This window comes from Dama dama, chromosome 24, assembly GCF_033118175.1.
Source record: "Dama dama isolate Ldn47 chromosome 24, ASM3311817v1, whole genome shotgun sequence".
Classification (NCBI taxonomy): Eukaryota; Metazoa; Chordata; class Mammalia; order Artiodactyla; family Cervidae; genus Dama; species Dama dama.
The window spans coordinates 5,667,157-5,677,423 of record NC_083704.1 but is presented as its reverse complement, the minus strand read 5'-3'; the positions used below and the strand labels follow the sequence as shown (position 1 = coordinate 5,677,423).

At 37.2% G+C, this 10,267-nt stretch overlaps 1 pseudogene; it reads left to right on the top strand.

Annotated features, from left to right (window-relative positions):
- Positions 1–2,088: 2,088 nt before the first annotated feature.
- Positions 2,089–3,977, top strand: LOC133046213 (olfactory receptor 8U3-like; annotated as a pseudogene).
- The last annotated feature ends 6,290 nt before the right edge of the window (positions 3,978–10,267 follow it).

Below are 10,267 nucleotides of genomic sequence, written 5' to 3'. Positions count from 1 at the left end.
TCTCGAGGGAAACTTTTGATCTTTAAAAACATTTGCCAAAAGAGACATTTGTGGCTGAAAGTAATTCACAAAATAGGGAGGTTTTGTGTGTGTGTGTGTGTTTCTAAAATTGATGAGGCTGTGTGTATTTGGCTTCTTTTTCCTTTTACTACAAAGAAGAAATAAAATAAGCCTGATTTCAATGTGTGCTCAAAGAAAAGTAACTCATTATCAAAATTTCTGCTAATTACCTCTAAAATATCCCAATTTGATATTTATTATGGAAGACCAAAGTGAGACTCAGTTCAGTTCAGTCACTCAGTCATGTCTGACTCTTTGTGACCCCATGAACCACAGCATGCCAGGCCTCCCTGTCCAACACCAACTCCAAGAGTCTACCCAAACTCAGGTCCATTGAGTTGGTGATGCCATCCAACCATCTCATCCTCTGTCGTCCCCTTCTCCTCCCGCCCCCAATCCCTCCCAGCATCAGGGTCTTTTCAAATGAGTCAACTCTTCACATCAGGTGGCCAAAGTATTGGAGTTTCAGCTTCAGCATCAGTCCTTTCAGTGAACACCCAGGACTGATCTCCTTTAGGATGGACTGGTTGGATCTCCTAGCAGTCCAAGGGACTCTCAAGAGTCTTCTCTAACACCACAGTTCAAAAGCATCTAGAGTTATTATATTACCATCATGGAAATGGGCAAATGATGTTCAGATCAATATTTTATCATTTTTTTCCATTCTTTTGCCAGAATGTTGAGCTGCAGTGCCAGTAGCTCTTCTAAGATGTCTGTTCAGGAAGACAAGTTAGTTGAAACAGAACTTTCACAAGGTGGGTTTTGCCTCCAGCAAGAGGAAAATAAATGAATGGGGGAAAACAGTTTTCACGTCACATTTTATGTGTGTACTTATGTATAAGTATGTATGTGTTTGTATATATGCATATTGGGATCAGTCCTGGGTGTTCATTGGAAGGACTGATGTTGAAGCTGAAACTCCAATACTTTGGTCACCTGATGTGAAGAGCTGACTCATTGGAAAAGACCCTGATGCTGGGAGGGATTGGGGGCAGGAGGAGAAGGGGATGACAGAGGATGAGATGGTTTGATGGCATCACTGACTCAATGGACATGGGACTGGGTAGACTCCAGCAGTTGGTGATGGACAGGGAGGCCTGGCGTGCTTCAGTTCATGGGGTTGCAAAGAGTCAGACATGACTGAGCGACTGAACTGAACTGATTTGTATGTGGTGGTTTAGTTGCTAAGTCGTGTCCGACTCTTGTGATTCCCATGGATGGTAGCCTGCCAGGCTCCTCTGTCCATGGGATTTTCCAGGTAAAATACTGGAGTGGGTTGGCATTTCCTTCTCCAAGGGACCTTCCCAACACAGGAATTGAACCTGGGTCTCCTGCATTGCAGGCAGATGATTTACCAGATATGTAGCAGAAATTTTGATACTGAGTTACTTTTCTTTGAGCATACATTGAAATCAGGCTTATTTTCTTATATTTATAAAGAGCTGTACTTTTTAACATATGTGTATTCTAACTCAAACTACAACTGTACTTTTTCACTTTTAGAAAGTATTTAAAAATGAATAAATTGCATATGAATCCAAAGTTTGCCTAATTCACAAATAGAAATACTTAATCGCCTCCACTTTTCTATCCTTTGAATATCCTGTTTAGCTTTTATTATATTCAGCATAATATACATTTGTTAAAATAAATGTCTATTAAAACAGATAAAATATTACATATTTAAATTTTACTCCACTGAGAAGTAAATATGGGAGCAGGATATTTAAAAATATCTTTATTCTCTCTATTATTAAATATAACTAAAATAATCTAAACCTAAAATATTACATATCTTTATAAACATTATTTTTATTAAACCTCAAATTTTGGCTTCAGAGAATTAAAAATAGTCAAACAGGAGAGTTTGAGAGGGAATATATTTATTTGTTCTGATATTCTGCTTCAATGAGCAATAATTTCTCAAGTTAAAACCCACACGTTTTGGCATCTGATGACCATTCCTTACTCCTGATAACTTATCTGTCTTTAACTTGTCTCTTTTTGGCAGTTCAGAGACTAAAACAAATGATTGAAGAGAATATTACCAGGGTGATGGAATTCATTCTTTTGGGTTTTTCAGTCCAGAGAGAGATTGAAATCCTTCTCTTTCTTCTCATTTTAGTGGTATATTCTCTAACTCTGGTGGGAAACATTGGCATGATTTCCTTAATCTGGTTGGATCCTCACATTCACACACCCATGTACTGCTTTCTCAGTAATCTGGCCTTTGTAGACTTTTGTTGCTCCTCATTAATAGCCCCAACATTCCTGGAGACCCTCCTGACCAAGCACAGGCCCATATCTCTCTGTGCATGTGCGCGCAGCTGGGCTTTTTCCGCAACTTCTCGATTTTGGAGATGTTCCTTCTTGCAGTAATGGCTTATGACCACTATGTGGCCATCTGCAATCCTCTTCTCTACATGGTGATCATGTCCCAAGAGGTGTGCATGCAACTGGTAGCAGGCCCTTACTTACACAGCTTTTCTGTTGCTTTCGTCCACATAGTTGTTACTTTTCAAGAGATCTACTGTGGCCCCAGTGTTATTAATCACTTCTATTGTGATGATGTTCCTTTGCTGGCTCTTGCCTGCTCAGACACCAGCCTCAAAGAGATCTTGATTTTTATCTTTGCTGGATTCAACATGATCAGCTCTTTGACCATGGTCCTTATTTCTTACCTTTACATTGTGGCTGCCATCCTGAGAATTCAATCTGCAGAAGGAGGCGCAAAGCATTCTCATCCTGTGGTTCTCATCTGACTGCTGCTACTATATTCTATGGGACTCTGATCTTCATGTATCTGCAGCCCAAATCAAACCATTCCCTTGACACAGACAAAATGGCCTCTGTCTTCTACACAATAGTCATTCCTATGTTGAATCCCATGATCTACAGCCTGAGGAACCAAGAGGTAAAAAATGCCTTGATGAAAGCCTTTGAAAAATATTATTTTCTGTCTCTAATAAACATTAAAATATATCTTGTAACAGCTGACTGTCTTAGAACTATGCCACATGCAGATATGTTGTTTTTATTATCTTTGGTAGATTAATTTTATTTTCACCATTTTTATATGAGCAAAATGACTTTGCACAGGTGTTCTATTTTTTATATAATTTATAAATAAGATGAAAGGTTTAAAAAAAGAAAGATAAAAAAGGTTTTTAACAGTCACAGTAGAGTGTATTAAATATGGTAAGAGTATACATCATATTTGAGCAGGGGCACCTCAGATTGAGTGAAAAGCAAGAAGGAAAAATATCTTCTTAAAATTGAGATTGTAATTAAGTTCACGTGATAAGAAGTGAGTGAGGTTATGTTAATTGCTTTTGTCCAACTTGAAAGAAAATATATTTTAAAGTGCTTATGCTTCACCAGAGGGGGATAATAAACCAAAACATAAAGAGTCTAAAATAAATAAATAAATAAAAGACTATAATGCATATTTTGAACAAATTGCTACTATTTGCATATGTGACACTTGACAGTTTTGACCTGGAGAGTTTCTATTTAACTGATAATAAGATTTGGCCACTGCTTTCAAAAATGTTTCTATTTTATACATTGTGGAGACAGAAAAAGGGAAGTGATAAAGTAAGTTTCTTGTCCATCCCCATGTCATTCCATGCAGTAGCAGTTCCTCAACTGTACCCTGTCTGCTAAAAATCATTCCTCTCTGCTTCTAACTCCCACTAGATTCACTGTTGGTCACTCTCTATAATTCCATGGTTCTCATGTTGTTCAAAATGATGTCATTTTTCACCATGCAGATCTGGGAATTAGGGTTGGCTTTTGGAACGTCATACTCTCTTTTTCTGTATCAAAACAAAAATGCAGACATACTCCTATATTCCCCCAGCAAAACTTAGGATCCTTTTATATTTTAGGGATTTGAAGAAATTACAATGGATTGAGGGGACAGGAAGGGGTAGTTTAAAACCAAGTTATAAATGTGGTTGCTGTCATATGTCAGGAATATAGTTCTATGTTGGGGTGGTTGTAAAGTGATATAATCTAAAACCCAATTAAACCATCAACTGGAATGCATTTGTTTTCTTTTATTCAGATTCAAATGTTTAGTGTCTACCATGTGGGTGATATTGTGAGCTGTTCTTGTAGAGCAAATCCAAAACATTCCTGAATATGCTGAGCAGTCTGCTATTTTGGGAAATACTGGCAAAAGAAATGATTGTATAAGTTATTCAGAAACATTTTAGTTTATTCTATCCAAGTTATCTTAGTACACATTTCATTGTTAAATTAGATTTCAGATTTATGTGAAGACATCAGTATTGCCATATTAAATTATTTATATTAAACTTTATTTTAATATATGCCTTAGCTAACCTCAACACCGTTATTAAAGCAGCAATGAGGTGTTCTCAGTGGATGTAAATTGTACAAATTCTGAAGAGAAGCAATGACTTGCAATCCTGATTTTCAAGTTCTTCTATCAATGTCTTTCAGGGTCAGGGAGCATAGTTGCAGAGAAATTAATCTTGGAAATCATGACTGTCAATTGCCAAAGATAAAACGCAAGAAAAGAGAACATCATTGTTGTAGCTTTTTAAAAAAATAGTTTCAAAAGTATAATTTAAATAGTTAAAAGCACAGCAGCAAGCTTACATAGTAGACTGTAGAGTAAAGGCTGAACCTGAGATTGGCAATGTAAGAAGGGTTTAAAGGTTAGTGATCTTTTGAAAGGAATCTGGTGCCCCTTCTGGGTAGCACACTGGATCTGGGGGAGGTTGCTGCAAAACCGCCCATTTACCAAAGACAGTTCAGATACATTTGAAGGCTCCCAGAGAAGAAAGGGTGATAACCTGGGAGACTAAAAAAGACTAAAGAAAAAACAAAGTTCTAACATTGAAACAAAACTCTAAAGAAATATATCAGTTTCATCAGTCTGTGTTAACAAAGTACACACACTCATTGACTTAGAACAACAAACATTTATATTCTCGCAGACTTAGAACAACAAACATTTATATTCTCGCATTTCTGGAGCCTACAAGTCTGAAGTCAGCATACTGGCGGAACCATGCTCTCTGTGAAGCTCTAGGAGAGGCTCCTTCCTTGTTTTGTTCCAGCTGCTCCTGGCCCCAGGCATTCCTTGGCTTGTAAACATCACTCCAGTCTCTGCTGTCTCTACATGGTCTTCTTCCCTCTACATCTGTGTCCAGGTTTCCTCATTCTTGTAAGGACATCACCCACACTGGGTTAACGGTCCACCTTACTTCAGTATGACTTCACATTAACAACTGCATCTTCAACGACCCTATATCTAAATAATGACCCTGTAACCCAATGACCCTATAACCGAACTCTGAGGTTCTTCAGGTTAGGAACTTAACCACATCTTATGGGGGAACAATTTCACTCGTAATAAGTGCATGTAAGTGTGTGCATGCTCAGTTGTGTTCAACTCTGTGTGACCCTATGGACTGTAACCCACCAGGCTCCTCTGTCCATGGGATTTTCCAGACAAGAATACTGGAGTGGGTTGCCATTTCCTTCACCAGAAGATGTTCCCCCAGGGATTGAAATCATGTCTCTTGCCTTGCAGATGATTCTTTGCAGCTAAGCCATTGGGGAAGCCCCACTAATAAGTAAGTTCAGTTAAAGATATGCTGGTTCAAATGTCTGGTGAAAACATACCTTATCTATACCTGTAAGCACAGTTCAGGAAAAAAAAAAAAAAAAATAGCTTAGATTCCCTAAGCTTAAGAAAGAGACCTGTAAGTACCTAAAAAGGCTAGCGAAATGGCCTAAATGACTGGTCAAAAGGGATCCAAAACCAGTTAATGTGGCAACTGGAGTCTTAAAGGTCATAACAAGCCCAAGGACTCATCAAGTAGTTAGGACAAAGGGATATATAACCTAATATCTAATATAGATCAGAAGCTTGAGTTTTTCTCCTTCTGGTTAAGACAGAAGACAAGATGCCCTTCTCTCAATACCAGAATAGATTCTGAAAAGACTTGATCATTCTCAGGTAAAAATCATCCTAGTGAGTGGTAAGATGCAGAGATGAAGTGCCAAGGATATGTTTATGGAGAATATTATAAGAGCAAGTATAGCACTATAGCTAAGTGAACTCCCAAGATGCAGTGACTTAATAAAATAATTTATTCCTTTCTCAGGCACCAGTATGAGTTAAGGGGTTTGGGAAGGGCAATTAGACCCTCAATATGTGGTTTCCATTTTTTCTAAAAAGTGATAATTTCAGTGGCAACATTTTCCAGTGGGAAGGAAGAGAAAAAAGTCCATATCTAATGGCTTTAACATAGAGAAGGTGATCTTTAGGTTTCAGGCATCGCTTTCTACTGATGGCTCATTGTCAAGACCTGACAATATTATGTATCTCACTGACAAGGGACAATGGGAACGGTGGTTAACGGCTGGATGACAGATGTTTTACTTATAAAATAAAATATAAAATAGTGGACACTGAGGAATATGTCTGCCATAAGGATCACAGAAAATGTGATCTTAAAGGGTCAAGTTATAATGATCTCTGTCAATACAGTTGTTTCTTGAGCAGCCTATCATTTCATATTTGACACTAACTTGTTAGAAACAAACTTGGGTGATTTGAAAACATGAGAAAAACAAACAAAAAAATACTTTGTTAATGTGGTTTCCAATACTAATCAAATGGTACTCTTTCTTCCTGCTCAGAACCTAAAGTTATGAAAAAGAACTCTCCTCCCACCATCTGCCTTTTCTCAGAACCAATCTGAGGGAGTGTGGCTTGTGGGCAATTAGTAAATTAGCCTGAATAACAATATTTTCTGTGCTTAAATGAATCCATCTTTCCAGTGATATTATCACAGGTAAATGTTACTTCTCAGAGTCTTTCTACACATGTTCAATTGTGCATCCCTTTTAATTGGATTAGCCCTTAAACAAGAAAACCCATTCATGATAAATTACTTCTTCTGACTTGCTTTTATGCTGGTATTATTAGCAAGAGTCAACAAGGACAAAAAATATATTCCACTTATATTAAGAATGAAGTTTATTTTTGTGTATGGTGTTAGAAAGTGTTCTAGTTTCATTCTTTTACAAGTGGTTGACCAGTTTTCCCAGCACCACTTGTTAAAGAGGTTGTCTTTTTTCCATTGTATATCCTTGCCTCCTTTGTCAAAGATAAGGTGTCCATAGGTTCGTGGATTTATCTCTGGGCTTTCTATTCTGTTCCATTGATCTATATTTCTGTCTTTGTGCCAGTACCATACTGTCTTGATGACTGTGGCTTTGTAGTAGAGTCTGAAGTCAGGCAGGTTGATTCCTCCACCTCCATTCTTCTTTCTCAAGATTACTTTGGCTATTCGAGGTTTTTTGTATTTCCATACAAATTGTGAAATTCTTTGGTCTAGTTCTGTGAAAAATACCGTTGGTAGCTTGATAGGGATTGCATTGAATCTATAGACAGCTTTGGGTAGAATAGCCATTTTGACAATATTGATTCTTCCAATCCATGAACACGGTATGTTTCTCCATCTGTTTGTGTCCTCTTTGATTTCTTTCATCAGTGTTTTATAGTTTTCTATGTATAGGTCTTTTGTTTCTTTAGGTAGATATACTCCTAAGTATTTTATTCTTTTTGTTGCAATGGTGAATGGTATTGTTTCCTTAATTTCTCTTTCTGTTTTTTCATTGTTAGTATATAGGAATGCAAGGGATTTCTGTGTGTTAATTTTATATCCTGCAACTTTACTATATTCATTGATTAGCTCTAGTAATTTTCTGGAAGAGTCTTTAGGGTTTTCTATGTAGAGGATCATGTCATCTGCAAACAGTGAGAGTTTCACTTCTTCTTTTCCAATCTGGATTCCTTTTACTTCTTTTTCTGCTCTGATTGCTGTGGCCAGAACTTCCAACACTATGTTGAATAGTAGTGGTGAGAGTGGGCACCCTTGTCTTGTTCCTGATTTCAGGGGAAATGCTTTCAATTTTTCACCATTGAGGGTGATGCTTGCTGTGGGTTTGTCATATATAGCTTTTATTATGTTGAGGTATGTTCCTTCTATTCCTGCTTTTTGCAGAGTTTTAATCATAAATGAGTGTTGAATTTTGTCAAAGGCTTTCTCTGCATCTATTGAGATAATCATATGGTTTTTATCTTTCAATTCTTTCTAATACCATACACAAAAATAAACTCAAAATGGATTAAAGATCTAAATGTAAGACCAGAAACTATAAAACTCCTAGAGGAGAACATAGGCAAAACACTCTCCGACATAAACCACAGCAAGATCCTCTATGACCCACCTCCCAGAATATTGGAAATAAAAGCAAAACTAAACAAATGGGACCTAATGAAACTTAAAAGCTTTTGCACTACAAAGGAAACTATAAGTAAGGTGAAAAGACAGCCCTCAGATTGGGAGAAAATAATAGCAAATGAAGAAACAGACAAAGGATTAATCTCAAAAATATACAAGCAACTCCTGCAGCTCAATTCCAGAAAAATAAATGACCCAATCAAAAAATGGGCCAAAGAACTAAACAGACATTTCTCCAAAGAAGACATACAGATGGCTAACAAACACATGAAAAGATGCTCAACATCACTCATTATTAGAGAAATGCAAATCAAAACCACAATGAGGTACCATTACACGCCAGTCAGGATGGCTGCTATCCAAAAGTCTACAAGCAATAAATGCTGGAGAGGGTGTGGAGAAAAGGGAACCCTCTTACACTGTTGGTGGGAATGCAAACTAGTACAGCCGCTATGGAAAACAGTGTGGAGATTTCTTAAAAAACTGGAAATAGAACTGCCATATGACCCAGCAATCCCACTTCTGGGCATACACACTGAGGAAACCAGATCTGAAAGAGACACGTGCACCCCAATGTTCATCGCAGCACTGTTTATAATAGCCAGGACATGGAAGCAACCTAGATGCCCATCAGCAGATGAATGGATAAGGAAGCTGTGGTACATATACACCATGGAATATTACTCAGCCGTTAAAAAGAATTCATTTGAACCAGTCCTAATGAGATGGATGAAGCTGGAGCCCCTTATACAGAGTGAAGTAAGCCAGAAAGATAAAGAACATTACAGCATACTAACACATATATATGGAATTTAGAAAGATGGTAACGATAACCCTATATGCAAAACAGAAAAGGAGACACAGAAATACAGAACAGACTTTTGAACTCTGTGGGAGAATGTGAGGGTGGGATATTTCAAAAGAACAGCATGTATACTATCTATGGTGAAACAGATCACCAGCCCAGGTGGGATGCATGAGACAAGTGCTCCGGCCTAGTGCACTGGGAAGACCCAGAGGAATCGGGTGGAGAGGGAGGTGGGAGCGGGGATCAGGATGGGGAATACGTGTAAATCCATGGCTGATTCATATCAATGTATGACAAAACCCACTGAAAAAAAAAAAAAAAAGAATGAAGGTAGATTAAGTGGACACCAATCAACATAAATTGAATAGTAAACTTGTAATCAGATCCCAATGGATACCAGTTTGAACTGTGCTGATCACATTTTTACACATGTCTAGTGCAGCGACATTTGGTTTTACAGAGATTCTTGTCTGGTTGATCCACTCTAGTTATTAAAAGCTTGACTTAAGCAGCTAAACACAGACCTAAGAATGTAATGTTAGTGACAAGAATTTGGAATCAAACAATAGCTTCATCATAGCAATCAAATGTTTAACAGGACATTCTTCTGATCAAAAGTTAGATTTTAAATGACAAAAATCCATATTGCTTCATCTTTTTAAACTATGAGAAGGACATGATAGGCTTTAGTCAAAATTTTTCACCTATTTAATACAGAGAAAAATAACTAGCCAAAATTCAAACCAAAGAGTAGAATTACGGTGAGTCAACAGATTGCTTGAAACACAAATAGTGTTAATAGAGCAATACATACTGAGAATTAACCTTATGATTGATTCATGACACTAGTTGAAGATTCTAAATACATTTTTGTTTTCAAAAGCCCATGCATGTATGAATGTTACTGAAAGCTTGTTTGGTAAATGAGGATCCACCAACTTTTATATTCATGGAAAAGTGATTAAGTCTTAGTTTTTTTCTCATGAAATTATATATTACTTATAAAACAAGTGAAGAGCAATTGTATATACAAAATATCCTACGAAATCATATTCAACTCTTACAAAGTTACCTACAAATTAACATGTGCTTATCCAAATGTATT